General features: G+C 41.6%; 1 protein-coding gene across 3 annotated transcripts in view; it reads left to right on the top strand.

Annotated features, from left to right (window-relative positions):
- CRYBG1 (crystallin beta-gamma domain containing 1) overlaps nucleotides 1–17,840 on the top strand; it is a 1,049,447-nt gene that overhangs the window by 716,664 nt on the left and 314,943 nt on the right. The gene's annotated exons all lie outside the window — the stretch shown is intronic.

The raw sequence follows: 17,840 nt of genomic DNA, 5'->3' as shown, positions 1-17,840 counted from the left end.
CGAAACAACTTCTGAGCCATAACTATACATTGGTGACCCACTACTGTGTAATGTATAAATATATTGCTTTCAAACACTGTAGCACACTTCAGCGGCTGAAGTAAACACCTGGTTCACGAGAGATTGAATGTACACAACTCTCACTTCAAGCAAATATTATTTAAATGAGATCAGATATCCTTCATCCACACATTACAATAATTAACAGAAGATTTTTGACAACCAGCCCAGTGCCATCTAATGTTTGTGGTGCTTCCATAGATTACTCTACGTGCCAGTGAGCCAATGATTTCATTAACGTTTTCCACAACTTCATTTGTTTGTAGCGGAAAACCTGGCCATACAGGCAGTAGCAGCTGCTGTCAAAGAGTGGTGGGGCAGCGCGGGGGAATAATAATTTAAAAAAACACTTACCTGCCACTGCCGCTCCCGGCCGCCGCTTCCGTGCTGCTTCACAGCTTCTTGGTTTCTGCACAGGCTCCACACTAAACCCAGACGCTGCTCTCATGCTATACCAAGCACTAGAGAAGGGTCCGGTCAGGATTGACCTGAGCGGGTTGGTCTGACGCTTCCTCCAGCACAGGGAAGCTGGGCCTTTTCTCCACCCGGCTGTGCCCAGCTGGGTTGGAAAAATCTAAGTGCTCCTGTCGGTTTGAGCATCCTAAGATGGCAGGCCAAACCGACATTCACAATTATAATGCCCACCACTCCTCCTCCCCTCTGCTCTCCATTGAGGATGGCCCTGCCCTAACCTCGGCGTACTCGGCTCACAGTGAAGAATAAAATAAAAATACATTGTTTTATTATATTTTTGTTCTTTATATGCTCGCTCTGACCAGTGGAGCCACGCTCCTCCGCCATTATGGAGGAGCCGCCGCTGCATACACGTGTGCTTACGCTGCATATTTTAGTTGAGTTTAGAAACATTAAATCATAATATAAATGAACCATGTCTCATCTGACACCTAGCTTTCTTTTGGCAATTTCTCTTATAAAATCTCTTTTGCCTTTTTGACCTGGTGAACATAAAAGTCTAGTAAAATGGAACACCATGTTTTTCTTTCAGGCATTATGTAAGCAAAGACTATTAGTGAGGTGATGCTATCTATGCTGAGTCAAATTGAAACAAGCATTAGCACAGCCTAAAGGTCTGGTGTTGGCTTTGATTCTTGTTTTGTCAAGGTTTTTGTAAAACTACATTTTTGTGGAGGTGCTGAACCTTCACCAATATAAAAAATTAGCGAGAAGCAAAAATGTTTTTGGTCTCAAAAAGCACACATTGCCGTATTAGCCCATGGCAGTGATGGGAAAGACTTGTGTGTAGATGAGCTCTTGTGATGGAGCAGATTGCTGTCACCCACAGTGAAGTTAGCCAAAAGCTGAAGCAGACTGATCCACTGCTCTATGCTGTAATGGATGAATGAAAATGAGAATGACTCAACAATAGATCAATGGATGAAGAGGTCTCACAGAAAGTCCATACAAGTATATTATATATATATATCGTTTTAGTAAAATCAAACTGCTTTGTTTTAGTCTTTTAATTCTATAAGTTTATAAGCAGTATTTGTTGTTTATAATGCTTTCGCTGTTTGTTTAGTCTGCTGAGCTTTTCATGCATAGTATAACATAGCTCCTTATGCTTAGTGTTCTATATAATGCCTTACTGTTATTCTATATTTACTATTGACTTGTGATTTTCAGTTTTACAGTCATTCAATCATTTTTCAGGTTTTGCTTCTTATATGCTATAAGGCTGTTACCTTTCCACAGGTAGTTTTTTTTCTTCATATCCATTCTCCCTGTTATAGTGATATTATTGTTATTCGGGTAATCACTCAATATTCCATTTATTGATTATCTCGCTTCTGAATGGTGTCTATTTGTTTCACTGTTTTCCATCTTTAGACTGTTTCTGATAATTTTCTTTCTGTTTCCCTTCCATTGCATGACTTTATGGTTTTCCCTCCTTGTCTTTACATGTTATCTCTTTCCCTCTTTTTAGGTGCCATTATTGGTTTGTCTCCTTTTCGTGTTTTTCATGTTCTCGTCTAGGTACTATTCTGACGATGTCTTTCTTTTAAGGGTTTGATAACTTCTGTTCTCTGTTTCATATTGTGTTTTTACCTCCATGTTTTTTCATGGTTTTATGCTATGCGTTTAACCTTCTCAAGGTATATTTCTGTTTGTAGTCTTGCCTCCAAGCTATTATCTTTACTATGGTGGTTCCTTTTTCCACTATATTTCTTCCCTATGATATTGTACTCGTTACTTAACATGACGTTATACATTTCCTTCAGTGCTCCCTTCGCTTTGGATACTTTCATATCTTTCTTAAAATAAGTTCTGGTATTTTCCTATGCTTTTATTCCCATACTTTGTCTGTATTTTCTATTCCCTTTTCTCCCCCTCTTTATGATGGTGCTGGACTTTTCTACTTCTCTCATTTAACTTTCATATTTCTTTCATTCTATCTTTCGCACCTCCTTTATTATGTAATCTGTCTCATTTTATTCCATTTCCCTTGCTTTTATTTTTTTCTCCTCCTGTTATTCTCCTATTATATGGTTCTTATATCATGATTTTTTCCATTTCACTGCCTATATTTCATGCTAATGGTATATGGTTTTACATATTTTTCTTGTTGTAATCATATTCTAACTGCGCTTTCCATATTCAGTTCTATTACTTGTTTCACGAATCCCCATTCTTCTTTGCTCGGAGGGGGTCCGGCCTCCCTTGGTGCTGCTGTAGGTGCACCCAGACCCATAGTTAACAGTCTTGGTCTCTTTTTTCTTCTCTTTCTTTTCTTTTTTTTCATTTTCTTCTTTGCATCTTCAATACTTTCTCTTTCTCTATTCATATTTGATTTGTCTGTTCCACTCTTCACTCTGCCTTTATAAACTACTTTCCCTTTTCTTTTTCTTCTTCTTCCTTACCCAGAGTAACATACCTCTTCTTTTTCTTTATTTTCTCTTCCCTCTTTCATCTTCTTGTTCAATTTTACTGCCATGTCTTCTACCCATCCATTGTCAGTGATCTCTTGGAATGTTCATGGCCTCACCCACTATATTAAACGAAAAAAGGTTCTTTCTTACTTGCATTCTAAACATGTAGACGTTGCCTTACTGCAGGAAACCCATTTGGACGATATCGAATCTAGCAAACTTAGCAGGGATTGGGTGGGTAAAGTCATCCATAGCAGTGTTTCTAAACCGAACCCCACTAATCCCAACCTCGTTCGTAAATGTGGCGTTGCCATTCTTTTTCGAAAGTCACTTCCTTTTACGATTCTCAAGACATGGACTGACCCGGATGGTCGGTATGTATTTGTTAAGTTGAAACTTGGAAATTCTTTCATTTGTCTTGGTTCTGTCTACGCTCCATTGGGTTCCAAAAAGCACTTTTTCCTTCGACTCAATCGCCTCCTCACAGAAATAAATGCTACCCAATTTCTCATTGGAGGTGATTGAAACTTGGCTCCAGATCCTGCCCTTGACAGAACAGGTTGCCTTGATACCGTCAATGCATCCGATAGAGCCATTTTGCGTGACATTCTTACTGATACTGGTCTGGTTGATCACTGGAGACTCAGTCACCCTCAGGATAAAGAATACACATTCTTTTCTTCTACTCATGGTACATTCTCCCGTCTTGACTACTTTCTTCTTTCGCAACATACAGTCCGGCTAGTTACAGAATCGAAAATCCTAGAAGCAGCCATTTCTGATCACTCCCCTGTTTTCTTGTCTCTTGATTTGGGTCTTTTCAGTCCGGGGCGCAAATCATGGCGTTTAAACATTAATAAATATAAGACACCATCTGGTAAACTTCTCTTACAGTCGCACCTACGGGACTACCTTTTGAATAATGGAGACTCAATCCCCTCTAAAAGAACGGTATGGGCAGCTGCTAAGGCAACTATCAGAGGCCAACTTATGCGGGACCCTGCTCTATATAACAAGAAGAATGCTGCCAAACAGGCTGATTTGGAAAAAGACATTAGCCGACTTTCCCAATTATATGTTTCAAAACCAACTCTTCAAAACCGTAAATTGTTGGAACAGGCACGCATGTCTCTCAACAGTCTTTTTACTTCTAAGGCTGAATATGCCTTACAAAGGATGAAAGGACGTCACTACGAGCAAGGTGAAAAAGCTGGCCGGCTACTGGCTGCGCAATTACGTCAGAGGGAGGCTGCTATGGCAATTCCCGCTATTACATCTAGTTCTGGTGCTATGCTTACTCGACCGCAAGAAATCGTTGATGAATTTGCTTCATTTTACAGATCTCTCTATTCACCAAACACTCACATTGACACGTCAGAGATGTTCAACTTTTTGGATACGGTACATCTTCCACTACTCTCTGATGATGGTAGAGCTCTACTTGACGGACCTATTACGAAGGAGGAAATTTCCTCCGCTATTGCTTCTTTACCGTACCATAAAGCACCAGGTGAGGAATTTTTCACGTGGACTGGTCAGAGTATGGTTGATACTCTACATGCCGCATTTGCAGAAGCCACAGAGGACTCCTCTCTTGGTTCTATTTCCAATTAGGCCATCATAGCTGTTTTACCGAAACCTGGTAAGGATCCTCTGCTTTGTGGTAGTTACCGCCCTATCTCTCTTTTAAACTCTGATGTTAAGATTCTTGCAAGTATCCGCGCATGACGTCTTCGTAAGGTTTTACCTTCTTTAATCCACAATTCCCAAGTAGGCTTTGTCCCTGGCCATTCATCTCGAAACCATTTACGTACTCTCTCCCATGCTTTATGGTCTGCTAAAAATCTTGCTAGTGATGCCATACTCCTTTCTTTAGATGCCGAAAAAGCATTTGATCGTATTGAATGGGAGTATCTTTTTACCATAATGCAACGATTTGGTTTAGGCGACCAATTTATAGCTAAAGTGCGTCTGCCATATGATAGTCCTTCAGCTCAAGTTAACTGTGGTGGTTTCCTTTCTACTCCATTTCCAATCAGACGGGGTACTCGTCAAGGTTGTCCTCTTTCCCCTCTTCTTTTCCTTCTCGCATTGGAACCTTTGGCTGCTGCAATACGTCAATCACCTGCAGTGGTTGGAGTTCCTCTTCCAATTGGTCATTCAAAAATGTATTTATACGCGGATGATATTCTTCTCACACTTACCGATCTTCCCCGCTCTCTCCCTGCTCTTCTTCGCATCATAAATAATTTCTCTTCTTTTTCCGGTTATAGGATTAACTGGGATAAGAGTGAAGCATTGCCTATGTCCATTGGTACTACAAAAGCTGCCATTTCCAGGTTTCCATTTCACTGGCAATCTTCCCGCCTTAAATATTTAGGAGTATTCATTAACCGCGGATTGGATAATATAGTTATGGACAATTTAACACCGTTGATTGCCCAAATGCAACGAGATTTCGATAAATGGAAAGTCCTCGGCTTATCTATTTGGGGACGGGTTCAGGCGGTTAAGATGGTCACCCTACCGCGATTTCTTTATGTTTTAGGTATGCTCCCTTTAAACGTTCCCCTGACTCTTCTAAGGTCCATTAACTCAAAAATAGAATCTTTTATCTGGGGTTGGCCAAACTCAAATCCCACCAATTACATGGTGGCTTGGGTCTTCCCTCTATTGAGCATTACTCACTCGCCCTCCATCTTTCACAACTTTCCTTCTTTTTGCCCAAGTCTAAAGAAATACCTCAATGGGTCCCACTTGAACGTCACTTATTATCTTCTAGTCTTGGCTTGTCCCTTTTATATGGTAAAGGTTTCAGTTCTTCCGATCCTAAAAATCCTATCTTATCTGCTATGCATAAATCTTGGCAAAGAAGCCATCGCTTACTTAAATCTAACCCGCGGCTTCACGTCAAAGCTCCTTTATGGTCCAATTCGGCTATTCGTGTTCATGGTCGCATGATATCATGGCCCCTGTGGCAGGAGGCCGGTGTTCACTCTTTGGAACAATTGTTTCATGACAATAACTTTAAATCTTTTTCTCAAATCAGTGAGGAATTCCATTTACCATCCACACAATCCCGTCAATATACTCAACTTCAACAAGCCATCACAAAACATTTAGGTTCTCCACCCGATTTGTTGGTTGTATCTCCTATTTTATCTTATTTACATTTGTGGGGAAATCTTAAAGGTGTGACTTCTGGTCTTTACAAAACTTTCCTGCATCCTCTCTTTTCGCAACCCCTCGCGACAGCTCTTCAATTAAAGTGGCAATATCGCTTATCAGTTACATATTCCATTACTCCATGGAATCAAATCCTGGAAGGTTTACATAAAGGTGTCCGAGAGGCTCGTCTCAAATTTTGCATTTTCAAAATCATCCATGAATGGCACTAGTCTCCATCTAAACTACATCATGCTAAATTGATAACACACTCTTTGTGCTGGAGATGTTCTGCTTCTGGCTGTGATATTACATACATTATTTGTGAATGCCCCCGTACTAGATCATTTTGGCTTTTTGTTAGAAAGACTCTGGCATCTATCATGTCATTACCTTTACTTCTGCAAATATTATTTTACATGATTTCCGAGGTCTCCCGTCATTATCAAAACCACAGACTCGTCTTCTTCATACTGCTTTGGCTACGCCCAAAATCTGTATATTACGCCATTGGAAGTCTTCCTCATCTCCTTCTCAGGAAGAGTGGCTGATGGCCATGATACAAACAGCCTCTTATGAACGTGTAATTTATAATTTGTAAGATCAGGCTTCTGTCTTCCTTCAAACATGGTCCCCATTAATAGAAGCCACGGTGGATAGTGACTCTGTTTCCATTCCTTCCTCCCCAACGTCTGCTATCCCTTCTTAATTATTTTCATTTTTCCTTTACGTTTGTGTACTCCTCCTGGTTTTATCCTGCTCCTTAATCCTTTTCATTTGTCTTGGTCTCCTCTTCGTCTCTTCTTTCTTTTGTTACTCTGGGATTCTTTGTTCTCTTTTCTTTTCCTTTCCCTTTTCCTTTCATTCTTTCGCTATATTCTTTTCTGCTCCTTTTCACTTTATAGCTTATAGAATAATTGCTATTTTTGCTTTTCCACATTTAAAATATCCTATGTATAATTATCTCATTTTCATATTTTATTTTATTATCTATTTACATATGTGTGTATCTCTGTATCTTCATCTAAAAATCTTTTAATAAAAAATTTCAACACAAAAAATCAAACTGCTTTGGCCAACGATAGTCACGAACAATGGCCATCCTTATGCTTTCATATTTTATCCATCCCTATTTGCATTGCACTGCATGTGAACCATAAGAATTCTGCTTTATTATCTCTGCTGAAAGAAACTTTGCAATCACAATGTTGGGAGGACTTCAAATTTTTGTAGTGTTGAACATAAAGAACTGCAAAAAAATGTTAACGCCTGTGTTGGCATGTTAATGCAACTACTGGTTTAGCTATTACCCTTTTTATGCCAAGTTGTTTCCAAACTCAAAGATGAGGCATCAATTTCAGATTTCCGCTAAGATGTTGTTCAGACATCTTTTCCTCCTACGCCTTGTGGTGTACCCAAACCATGTAGCCAGGTTTCTTTTACTCAAACATAGCATTAATTGATGCGTCCCCACACACAAACATTTTATTAAAAATATGTCTTTAATTTCTATTTTTTATTAAAATCATGTCATTCTTTGCTGTATTGCTGATCAAGGCAAATAGAAATCTTGGAATTTACCAGTGGTCTCATACCCTTAATTGTCTTAGTCTGGCAATTAATACACTTCACTTTTGCAGAGGGGTTGTGGCTTGCACACGTGATAATGCAATATGTGCTCACGTAAGGCATCTTTTCGGCACATTAACCTCTTCTGATACTTGGAAGAAAACACTGCTGGGCCTGTACCGAGCAGAGCAAGAACTTCGTGGTCTGTACCCTAAATGACTCTGCTGATGGGCAGAACATCTTTGCCTGCCTCATTTGCTGGCCTTAGTGAAAATGTTGAAGAATCTTTCATATATTGTATTGTAATTGCATTTATATAGTGCTTACTACCTCTGACGAGGCGTCGAAGCGCTTTTTCTGCCGGTAGCACGCTACTCCGAGACCCATAGAGGATTAGTGTTGAATTAGTATAGTGAAACATGCAAGTACATTTTAAGTGGTGGATAGGTTAGTCAGCCATTTGGATTTGGAATGATAGCAGAAAGATAGAGGAGGACAAAGGTTTGTATTAATTTATCGCTCGCTTGTTGACGCATGCTATTCAGGAAGCCTATAAAGGATTAGTGGTGAATTAATATGGTGAAATATGAGGGAATTTCAGTGGTGGATATTAGTCTGTTACTTGGAGTGAGAAGGATAGCAGAGGGATAAAAGGGGAAGAAAGATTTGCATTCATATAGCACCTGTTACCCCTGATGGGTGTTGAAGCGCTTTTCTGGCGAGTAGCACACCACTCCAGGACCCATAAAGGATTAGTGTTGAAAATTAGTATAGTATAAATCTGAAGAGACATAGTATAGTCTACGAAGGGCCACTAGCTAGTACATTAAGTTGCAAAACAGAGAGACAAAATGGTCTTGGTTCAAGTGATCTTTTTTAGGTCTCGCGACCTATCGATGCGCGCATCGAGCGGAGCGAGAATTCAAGCGGCGAAAACATCATGAAACCACCAGCTTTTTGCTGGCGTTTTCATGGCGTTTTCCTGCAGTTCATGTGAACCACGTGTTCAAACATGAACGCGCATCAGCCTCCCTCCATTTGCCGCAGAGCACATCAAAGGGCTTCGCCCAGCGTGCGCTCTGCGGCTTCTCGGCTTCTCCTCCCCTAATTACGCCGCACACAGCCTTCCTTGCATTTCTCCTCCCCCTCCCCAGCCAGCTTCCCCCAGGCCGTGTTCCCTCATCCCTCGCACCCCCTCGGCTCCCTTTCTCCGATTCCTCTCCATTTGTTCTTCCTTCCTCTACCTTTTCACATCCTCTCTCTTTGCCTGTCCTACTTCCTCTTCATACCGCTACACCTAAATCCTTTTTTTTCTAAAGTTCATTCATCTTATATCTCTCACGTGCACAGAACAACTTCTCTCACAAACACGCTAACTTTTCCTTTATCTCGCACATATACACATGTGCACTTCATTAGTTAATTCCCGTCCCATAACCTTTGTACTCTCTCGGAGGCAAGCTCGCCCACCCCCTCTCATGAAAACCTACTCACTCTCGTGCACACATGCACACTGATTTGTCGTATAAACAAAAAATAGAGGGAGAAGGAGGTTAAACCCAACCAGGTCGGCCTCCAGTCAGTATTTGCAATACAGGAACCCTATGTGAAGGGTCCGGAGACCTGGTGGGTGTTGTGTGGTTACTGCTTACTAAGTCAGTGTATACCAAAAATGTAAGAAAGAAAAATTTCTTTCTAGAGTCCCCTCACTCACCGGGGTTGCCCCACGGTGACATGCTTCATCATTGGGGCCATCCCAGTTCTCTACGAAAAGGGGCGTGCTGCGACAAGGCGACTACGCTGGAGCACTGGTTTTGTGAGATGACTATGTGTGGTGCTAGTGTGGTGATGGTGGAGTGGGTGTGAAATTAAAAATACCGTGCTAGTGGGCCTCAACAATTTATTTTGCTCCTAGTGTGGTATAAAAATTAAAAAGGGGTAACACTGTGTTCTAACTTTTACTGAGTTAGATCAGTGTTAAGGTCGACATGTTTCAAGCTCCCCCAAGCTTTTCCTCAGGACCATACAGGGTCCAGCCCTGTATTGCCACTCCTGTTTTCAATTGAAAAAGTATAATAATAAATACTAATTATTTATATTAATAATAAACGCTGTTGATAAAAAAACATGCGTGTAGTTGTACATACGGTTGGTATTGTACTCGTGATGATAAACGAGTGTTTGTTAACACCCCATGGTCTTAGGCAAGGGCAGGAACGCCTCGTGGAAACATTGTTCCTATCGGCAGACCCGCTCGGTAATACCTGATGCTTCCTCACCCGACCGCAAGCTCGCCCACCCCCTCTCATGAAAACCTACTCACTCTCGTGCACACATGCACACTGATTTGTCGTGCCATGATGTTTGTACGAATCCACTCACTGCCTCTCTCGCTCCCACGTCTCCGACACACTCTCCCTCCCGGCATTGATGACCCTGACATTCCAATTAGCAGACTGTGAAATGCAGGGTTTCCTAATTAACACAGCCCTCCAACTACGCACTAGTCGTTAATAAAGGGCCATTAACAAGCTCGGATTCTGGCCGTCCTGGAACTACACTCGGGCTCCTGGTTTTAAATACTACCTGCCCGCAGTGGAGCTTGTTTGTTGAAGATGCATGCTGCTGTAACCGCCATCTGCACTGGCGCGCGACGCAGATCGATGCAATAGGCTCATCCCAGGGACCAGAGGCGCGAGCTCCCCTCGCACTCAATGGCGGGACATAACAGCAGCAAGAGAGAGTAAGCACCGGTGGGAAGCAGAACTGGAAACTACCCACACACACCGAGCAGGGGCTCTCACGGGGGCAGCAGTGAACCACCACACACAAAGGATAGGGAGGGACATGTTGGGCGCCAGCAGGGAAAACGCGCCTCACACAAACAGGGAAAGAGGAGTCGGCAGCAGTGAAAACATACTTCACACAAACACGAATAAGGAAAGAAGAGTTAGCCACAGAGAAAACACCCCTCACACAAACAAGAACGGGATAGGAAGAGTTAGCATCTCTGAAAACGCCCCTAACTCAAACAGAATAGAGAAAGAAGAGTTACAAGCAGCGAAAAACCTCCTTACACAAACAGAATAGGGAAGGAAGAGTTAGAAGCAGTGAAAACGCCTTCACACAAAGGGAATATGGAAGGAAGAGTTAACAGCAGTGAAAAACGCCCCTCACACAAACACGAACAGGGAAGGAAATATGTTGGCAGCAATGAAAACACCCCTTACACAAACAACAATAAGGAAAGAAGAGATAGCAACAGTAAGTATTTAGTTTTGCAGCACAATATCCGATTATGCAACAAGGATATTGTGCTGCAAAACTAAATACTTATAAGGTCCCCAAGCGAGACCTATTGGCAATGCCAATGCTTGTTCTGCTTTGATTTCCTGCATACTACAAATTTGGATTGTCCCACAGTTCACTGTGCTGAGGCATTTCATTTATGTCCCTTATGATAGCCTTTCTGGAGAAGGCACTGTGTTTGCTAAAACTGGAAGTGTGTTTGTGACTCCTTTATTATTTGTGTACTCCTTTATGGATTTAGCGCCTCTGGTTGTCTCAAGCTGGCATGAGGTGGGCTATTTAGGGTATAAAAGAAACACTCCTAGATTCCTAGATGATTAAATAAAGTATTTCACATAATTGTAATGCTAACACGTGACAGTCCCTTTCAATGTGACACTGTAACTGAACTGTCAATTTCAGTGTGGGTATGCTGTGTGGATCATGAGTGGTTTTGCAGTGCTTTCGATTTCGATTGTACAAAATGCACTAGTATTTGCAGAGCATGGTTTGAATACTATACTGTGCCAGTGGGTTTATGAGGCACCCAAGCCTTTGAGTGAAACGTACCCCTATCCGCCGAGAACGTGTTGCAGAATCCAGAACAGCTGTCAATCTTAGAACTGAAGTATCCCAGTCCTCGCTGTTATCAGAACCGAGTATGATTGCTAGTTTAGCAGACGTACACCAATTCACGCTTAAAGTTCTTCGCTTTAGCGCTTTGTTTTTCTACAGGTGGGAATGGTGCTTCTATCTAGCTTCACCGCTTCAGGTCGAAGACTTACTTTATAAGGAACCTTTGGATTATCTGCAGAGGCTCCCGAGTGTTTGGTAGGACAGATAGCATAAAATGCATGTGATATTTATTAATCTATTTGGCTGGTATTGTGAAACTTTGTTTCTCTGCAGTTTTCTTTGAAAAGGACCTGAATGCACAGGCTCTGTCATTTAATGGTTTTTGGCAGGTTGGAATGAAGCAGTCAGGCCTGCATTTTCAGATGTACTGTGAAGTATTTGGCAAGAGGAGATGTTGGCTGCCTAAAAGCCAAGGGTGTGTACTTTACTTTCACATGCATATCTCTTAAGCTTAAATGTAATTAAATGTGCCTATTTACATGCTCAGCTGAGCTGCCGATGGAGTTGGCTATCTGGCCTTTGCGTCGATGTTTTTTTGTGAGATCTGGCAGGCAGCCATCTCAGTGTCTGTGTCCCTCATCATTTCAGTGGACGTGTACAAGTCTCTGGGACCGTCTTCTTTGCCAAGTATGCTTCCAGCTATGTTCTTAAACTGAGACACCTGTATACTGAGTATTATTATGCCTTTTATTTATGCTTCTCAAGCGCGGGCCATAAGATAGGCTTTGCGGTGTTCACCTGCCTTAAACATAACTCTTGGCCTGGCTGCAAAAACGGGTGCATTTTTGTAGCATCTTGCAGTTTAGCACAAGCCAGCCCAAAACAATGCAGGTCAGGGCCGGACCAAAAACAGCCCTAGCAAAAGTGTTCAAGCCAGCCCTCCTACCTTTCTCGTATATCCTATCTCTTTCTCTCTCTTGAAGCCCGAAACCCTGTGCCTGCTGTAATTACCTGGGGGGAGCTGGAGAAAGGCAGAGGGGCCAGCAGTATCCTCCTGCTTTAAAAACACGCCTCTATTGGCTGCAGCCCACCGGGGAATTGCCTGGTAGAAATAAATGATCAGTCTGGGCCTGATGCTGGTTATTGTTCAATTTTATAAACTGGGTATAGAAGTCTGAGAGCCTCAAATGTCCAACCTGGATACGCTACGATTAATGTTTTAGTGACCAGCAGAGGGCGCAGGTGTATACATGTCATACTGAGACGAAACACTGTTGGACCAATTCTCAAAAGCATTTATGAGTACAGGTGTAATCTTTGTGTACTCTTAAATACAAGTGTGAATTTTCCCCAAAACGTCCTACTTCCTGTTAGTAAATGCGCAAAAAATGCGCACATGACATTCTATTTGTACTAATTGTATATGTATATTCCCATTTTAGATGTTTTGAGGTCAATTCACAGAGGCATGTTAGGGTACTTAAGATCACTACTTTATGAACTCCAAAATGCCTTTGTGAATATACCCCAGTATTGAGAGATGAGGCAAGTACTGCCTTTCAAAACACTGTACCACAGCTTTGTACTACTGCACCAGATCACAAGCCAGGAGGCAGTCTGCATCTGACAATCTGTGTGCCCTCCCCACCCCCCCTCCAATAACTTTACAAAGCGCATATACTTTTGAAAGTCTCCTGCTTGTGCTTCAATTTCACTTTTCTTTTCTGGGCCCCAGTGGCGGCCGGTCAGTTTTTGAGGGAGGGAGCGGACGTGACACACACACACACACACACACACACACACACACATATAACACTCACAGCCATGCATTCACGCGCACAACACTCTTTACCAAACATTAATTCATACGTACAGGCACACACCAAACATTAATTTAAAAGAAAACACACACTTGCCTGCAGCCAGCTCTGCTTCAGAGGTTCCAGGAAGCTTGGAACTGCTGCCTTCCCTCATTGGCTGACAGCAGTCCCAACGTCATCACAGAGAGGGATAGGGTCAGTGAGAGACTGCTGACCCCGCCCCACTCTGTTATGAAGTGTCACTGATTGACAATCAACCCTGGGTGCTTCAGAGCTTTAAACTGAAGCGCCCAGGTGGGAGACAATCAGTGATGCTACCCCTTGTCACTGAGGGGAGGGCTCGGGGACCTTTGCTGAGCTGAGGACGTCATGCCTACAGGAGCTGTAACTTCCTCAGCCCAGCAAAGTTCAGCTCAAGCAGCCAGGAGCCTGCACATTTAGCTCATGTCTGGCTCCTGGCTGCCTAACTTGAAAATGAACAGTGCCTGTCAGACTGACCTTTGCTCAGCCTGACAGACACTGTTCGTGAGAGGCAAACGGTGGAGGGGCATGGCCCCTCAGCCCCAAAAGACTGGCACAGCTGCTGAGCTCAAATATAAACTTAGGCCAGAGGTGTTCTTTAGTGTTACAAAATGTGCCTGCCAGTGGTTTGTGATTACAACAACAGCATCCCAAACAGTACGTTGAATATGCGGTCTCATTCCTGTTCAGAATTGAGATCCATGCCAAATTCAACATTTGCATGAATATGGTCCGTGTTAAACATATCAAAATGTGAGAACCAAACCTAGTATTTAGGCACACACAACTATCTATGGCTGTGTCAAACTTCAATAGTGAGGCATAAAGTTGCATAGTTCACATATAATGTCTTATGCGTAGTTCATTTTTTCTGTATAACACCTGATTATGCGATTTCACATAATGCATGGTAGCTAGAGATTGGTTTGAGCAGAAAATGTCTTGCTGGAACTGTGTGCCATTGCCTTAAAAGATTTTTGGGATCAAACTAGTCTCCCACCAGTATCTTGAGTGTCTTTTGTATGTGAGGTATACCCTAGAAATCTATCTCTGTTCCTAAACATAACTTGCAGGAAAATTAAGCTTATTTAGTAAAATACAGAGATTGCAAAAGGTGGAATTTGGGAATAACATACCTACAAACCCTCCCACAACACGTTATGAGTTGGTTTTGTAAATGGATTGATTACTTAAGTGTCCAGGCGCTGAAACTAAATGAGAAAGGAGGCCCATTTAGTCACTGTGAGCTTATTGGACCACATGCACGTACTATTGGTTGCAAGATACTAGTCCCAATTTGCGACCAGTTTGGTAATTTGCAAACCGACTATGTACTAAAAGGTCAGTTTGCAAATTACTGATTCGTAGTGGGTCCCAATTCGACATACCTCATGAATATTAATAAGGTAGATTGCACTACGAATCACAACCATCACAGGGATGTGGTCTGCTGACATCAGAAGACCACCATATATATCTGTGATTGCTTTTCAAAATAGCATTTTTTTTTTCTTTTTAAATGCAGCCCAATTCCCTTAAAGGAAAGAGAACTGTGTTTAAAAAGCAAATGAGCTTGTTTTTTTTGTTTTGTTTAAGAAGATGCAGTGGTTCTGTGGGCCACTTCCTCCTCTTAAACTTTTTTTTGCTTCTCCTCAACACTCACAAAGACAAAGGGCTCCCAAAGGGACTCCTTTCCATTTGGGAATGGGTTACCGCTACATGTTTGTAGTCTGTAAAGTATTAATGATTTGCGACTGGAATTCAGTAGCAAAACATTAATATATATCCCATTTGGTATTTAGAAGAGGTGCCGTAAACACTCACCTAAACTTCAAATACCGAATCAGATTTGTTTGCAAACTCAACTTGCCATTTGGTAACATGTCACTGAATCGCAGGTTAGGTTTCATACATAGCAAAATGCTTTTTTGCGGTTGTAAACCAGCTGATTCATACGCAAAAATACTCAGTACATCTTGGTTATTCTTAAGTATCTTTAAAATACACTGTCAACGAAGATTCTCTTAAGACCACATTCAAAATTATCTGTACGCATTTGCCCTTGAACATGTAAGTGCCTGATTGACAAGCCAGGCCTACCTAGCCTGTGGGAGCCGGCAGTTTAGTGGTGTGTTGCAAAGCTAGTCCACTAAGGAAAGTGAAGAATTCAATCATGCACTCAGTCTGCCATATTTGGTCTCCTTTTTGTGAAAGATTGCTTGGACGGTCGCAGCAGCCTTTCTTCTTACAGTGTGCCGAGTGAAATCCTTTAATGCCTATACTCCGGATTTCTTACAAATAAAAAACATTTTTAGTCCTCTCGATGGGGTAATTAGATAGAGAAAAGATCTGTTTAGTGTTTTCATAGCTCACAATGTCAGGATTGTGCCACGTGGGATCTGTGCTTCTATTTGAACCAACCAGAGCTGTCTAGTTTGGCAGTGGTATATTGGTGTGACCAGTGGAAGTTGTTCGGTATGTCTTCTGGGGCTAACCTGCAATTGGATTATAGTACCCATAGTGGCACCTCTTTATTTAAATAAAGAGACAAAATGGTGTGTTGCACATTTCTGAAAGATTATGTGCTAATGGGTTTTGGCAAGCCCACATTTTGTACATTTCAACTCACTAGAATTGCACAATGCTTCACAATACATATACATTACTTTTATGAATTCGCTCTAAAGAGGGTAATCAAGCATTAATTTGCAATAAACCCTTTACTTTTCACGCTCCACTACATCAATCTTCCAGAATTTGCAATAGAGAACCCTTTGCTTCAATTGATTTATTGACTTTTATAGCAATTTCTATTCATTTGCCATGCTATTAGGCCTTGCCACAACTAATAGTGTCTTCAGTCATTGATGAGCTTAGGTACTCAATAAATCATCATGCATCTCTCTATCATTCATTCTTGCACCCAGTGTAGCTGTTTAGATGCAACATGCTTGCCGACATGGAGAGGTAAAAAGAATGATTTACAATATGCATAGTACCATACCAAGAAAGCTGCTTAGTAAACATTGCAATGGGTGACTATCTTCGAATACTGACTTGTTTAGTTTATCACTGTTGTGCTGCTACAATTGACCAACATAATGCCCTTAAACATAATGGCCCTTTTGGAATGCTAAATGAATAATACACTATGGACAGTATCATTCCAAGATGGTTTCACAGTTTGGATATGGAGGCCGCACAGGGCACAGCACACTGCAGATGAAATCAGCAGCAAGGGGGCAGCCAGGTGGGAATGTCTTAGAAAGTGCAGGACATTTTAAAACAAAAAGGAAATGAAAGGTGGCCTATAAGAAAAGATTGGAAACAAAAGGAATTTCCATCATTTCAGATGGTGAATCACATTCATTTTAAGTAGAATGTGCACGTGATCATGCAAAATGCAGTTAATCACAGGTCAAAAGAGCAAACAACAGAAATAGTCTAAACCAGTGTCCCAAACTGTAATATGGAGAGATCAACATTTCCTTTAAAAAAACTAACCAGATTTGGCAATGGAGGTAGCTGTGTTAACTGGGCCCGGGTTTGGACTTCCAAAATCTACAGCATTCCTACTACCCAGCATCCTCCCACCTGTCCTGACAAAAACACTACCTCACTTGTGAGACTGAACCGAGTGCCCTGACATTAACGGCTCAAACCAGGGTCAATGGCAGTCTAGCAGAGGCCCAGCCATACAAGTGGAGTAGCATTTTGTCTCCTAAAAGGGCCTTACACGGATTCTCACAGTGCAAATTTCTACATCCAAGGTGTTGTCAGAGGTAACCAAAACCAGACCCCTTGTCTATAATAGTGATCTAGGATAATCTATGTAAAGCAATACCAGTCTACAGGCTTTAAAACAGTGGAATAATAATACATTCTTAAAGGTCTGTTGGCTTCAATACATGATTTTCATAAGAAGAAGGTCAGGCCTATTGCTTTTGTCATAACTTGTAATAATAAACAGATCAGCCCTATGACATCATACCTAACTCTTTTAGAATTAACCAGCCATGCCTATCACCTTAAGCACTGGCTTGTTACCATGACCAAAGGCAGCTTCCTGTATTGTACATAAACTGGGCACCATCATAAACACGGTCATTAAATTACAAATATATTCAGAATTAGAGTTAATAAATGAATATACAATCCCTCTAAAAAGGGTGTAACAATGACTACCACACTGCTAAACGTCAACTCTTCAAGGTGTTTTTCAGAGGGGAACCCACCACCAAAGCCCTTGCCTACTATGGTATTCTGTGAATTTACCTGTAGCAAAACACCTGTCTACATACTTTAAGACAGCATAACGACAATCTGCCCTTAAAGGCTTATTGGTTTTAACATATATGCTTTTCACAATAAAAAAGCCAGGCCTTCCTTCTGCCTTTTTGGTAATCTGTCATAATAAACAAATGAGGCCTACTGTCTTGATCAATGACTAGTC

Source organism: Lissotriton helveticus, chromosome 6 (assembly GCF_964261635.1).
Source record: "Lissotriton helveticus chromosome 6, aLisHel1.1, whole genome shotgun sequence".
NCBI lineage: Eukaryota > Metazoa > Chordata > Amphibia > Caudata > Salamandridae > Lissotriton > Lissotriton helveticus.
This window is presented reverse-complemented; position numbering and strand designations above follow the sequence as displayed.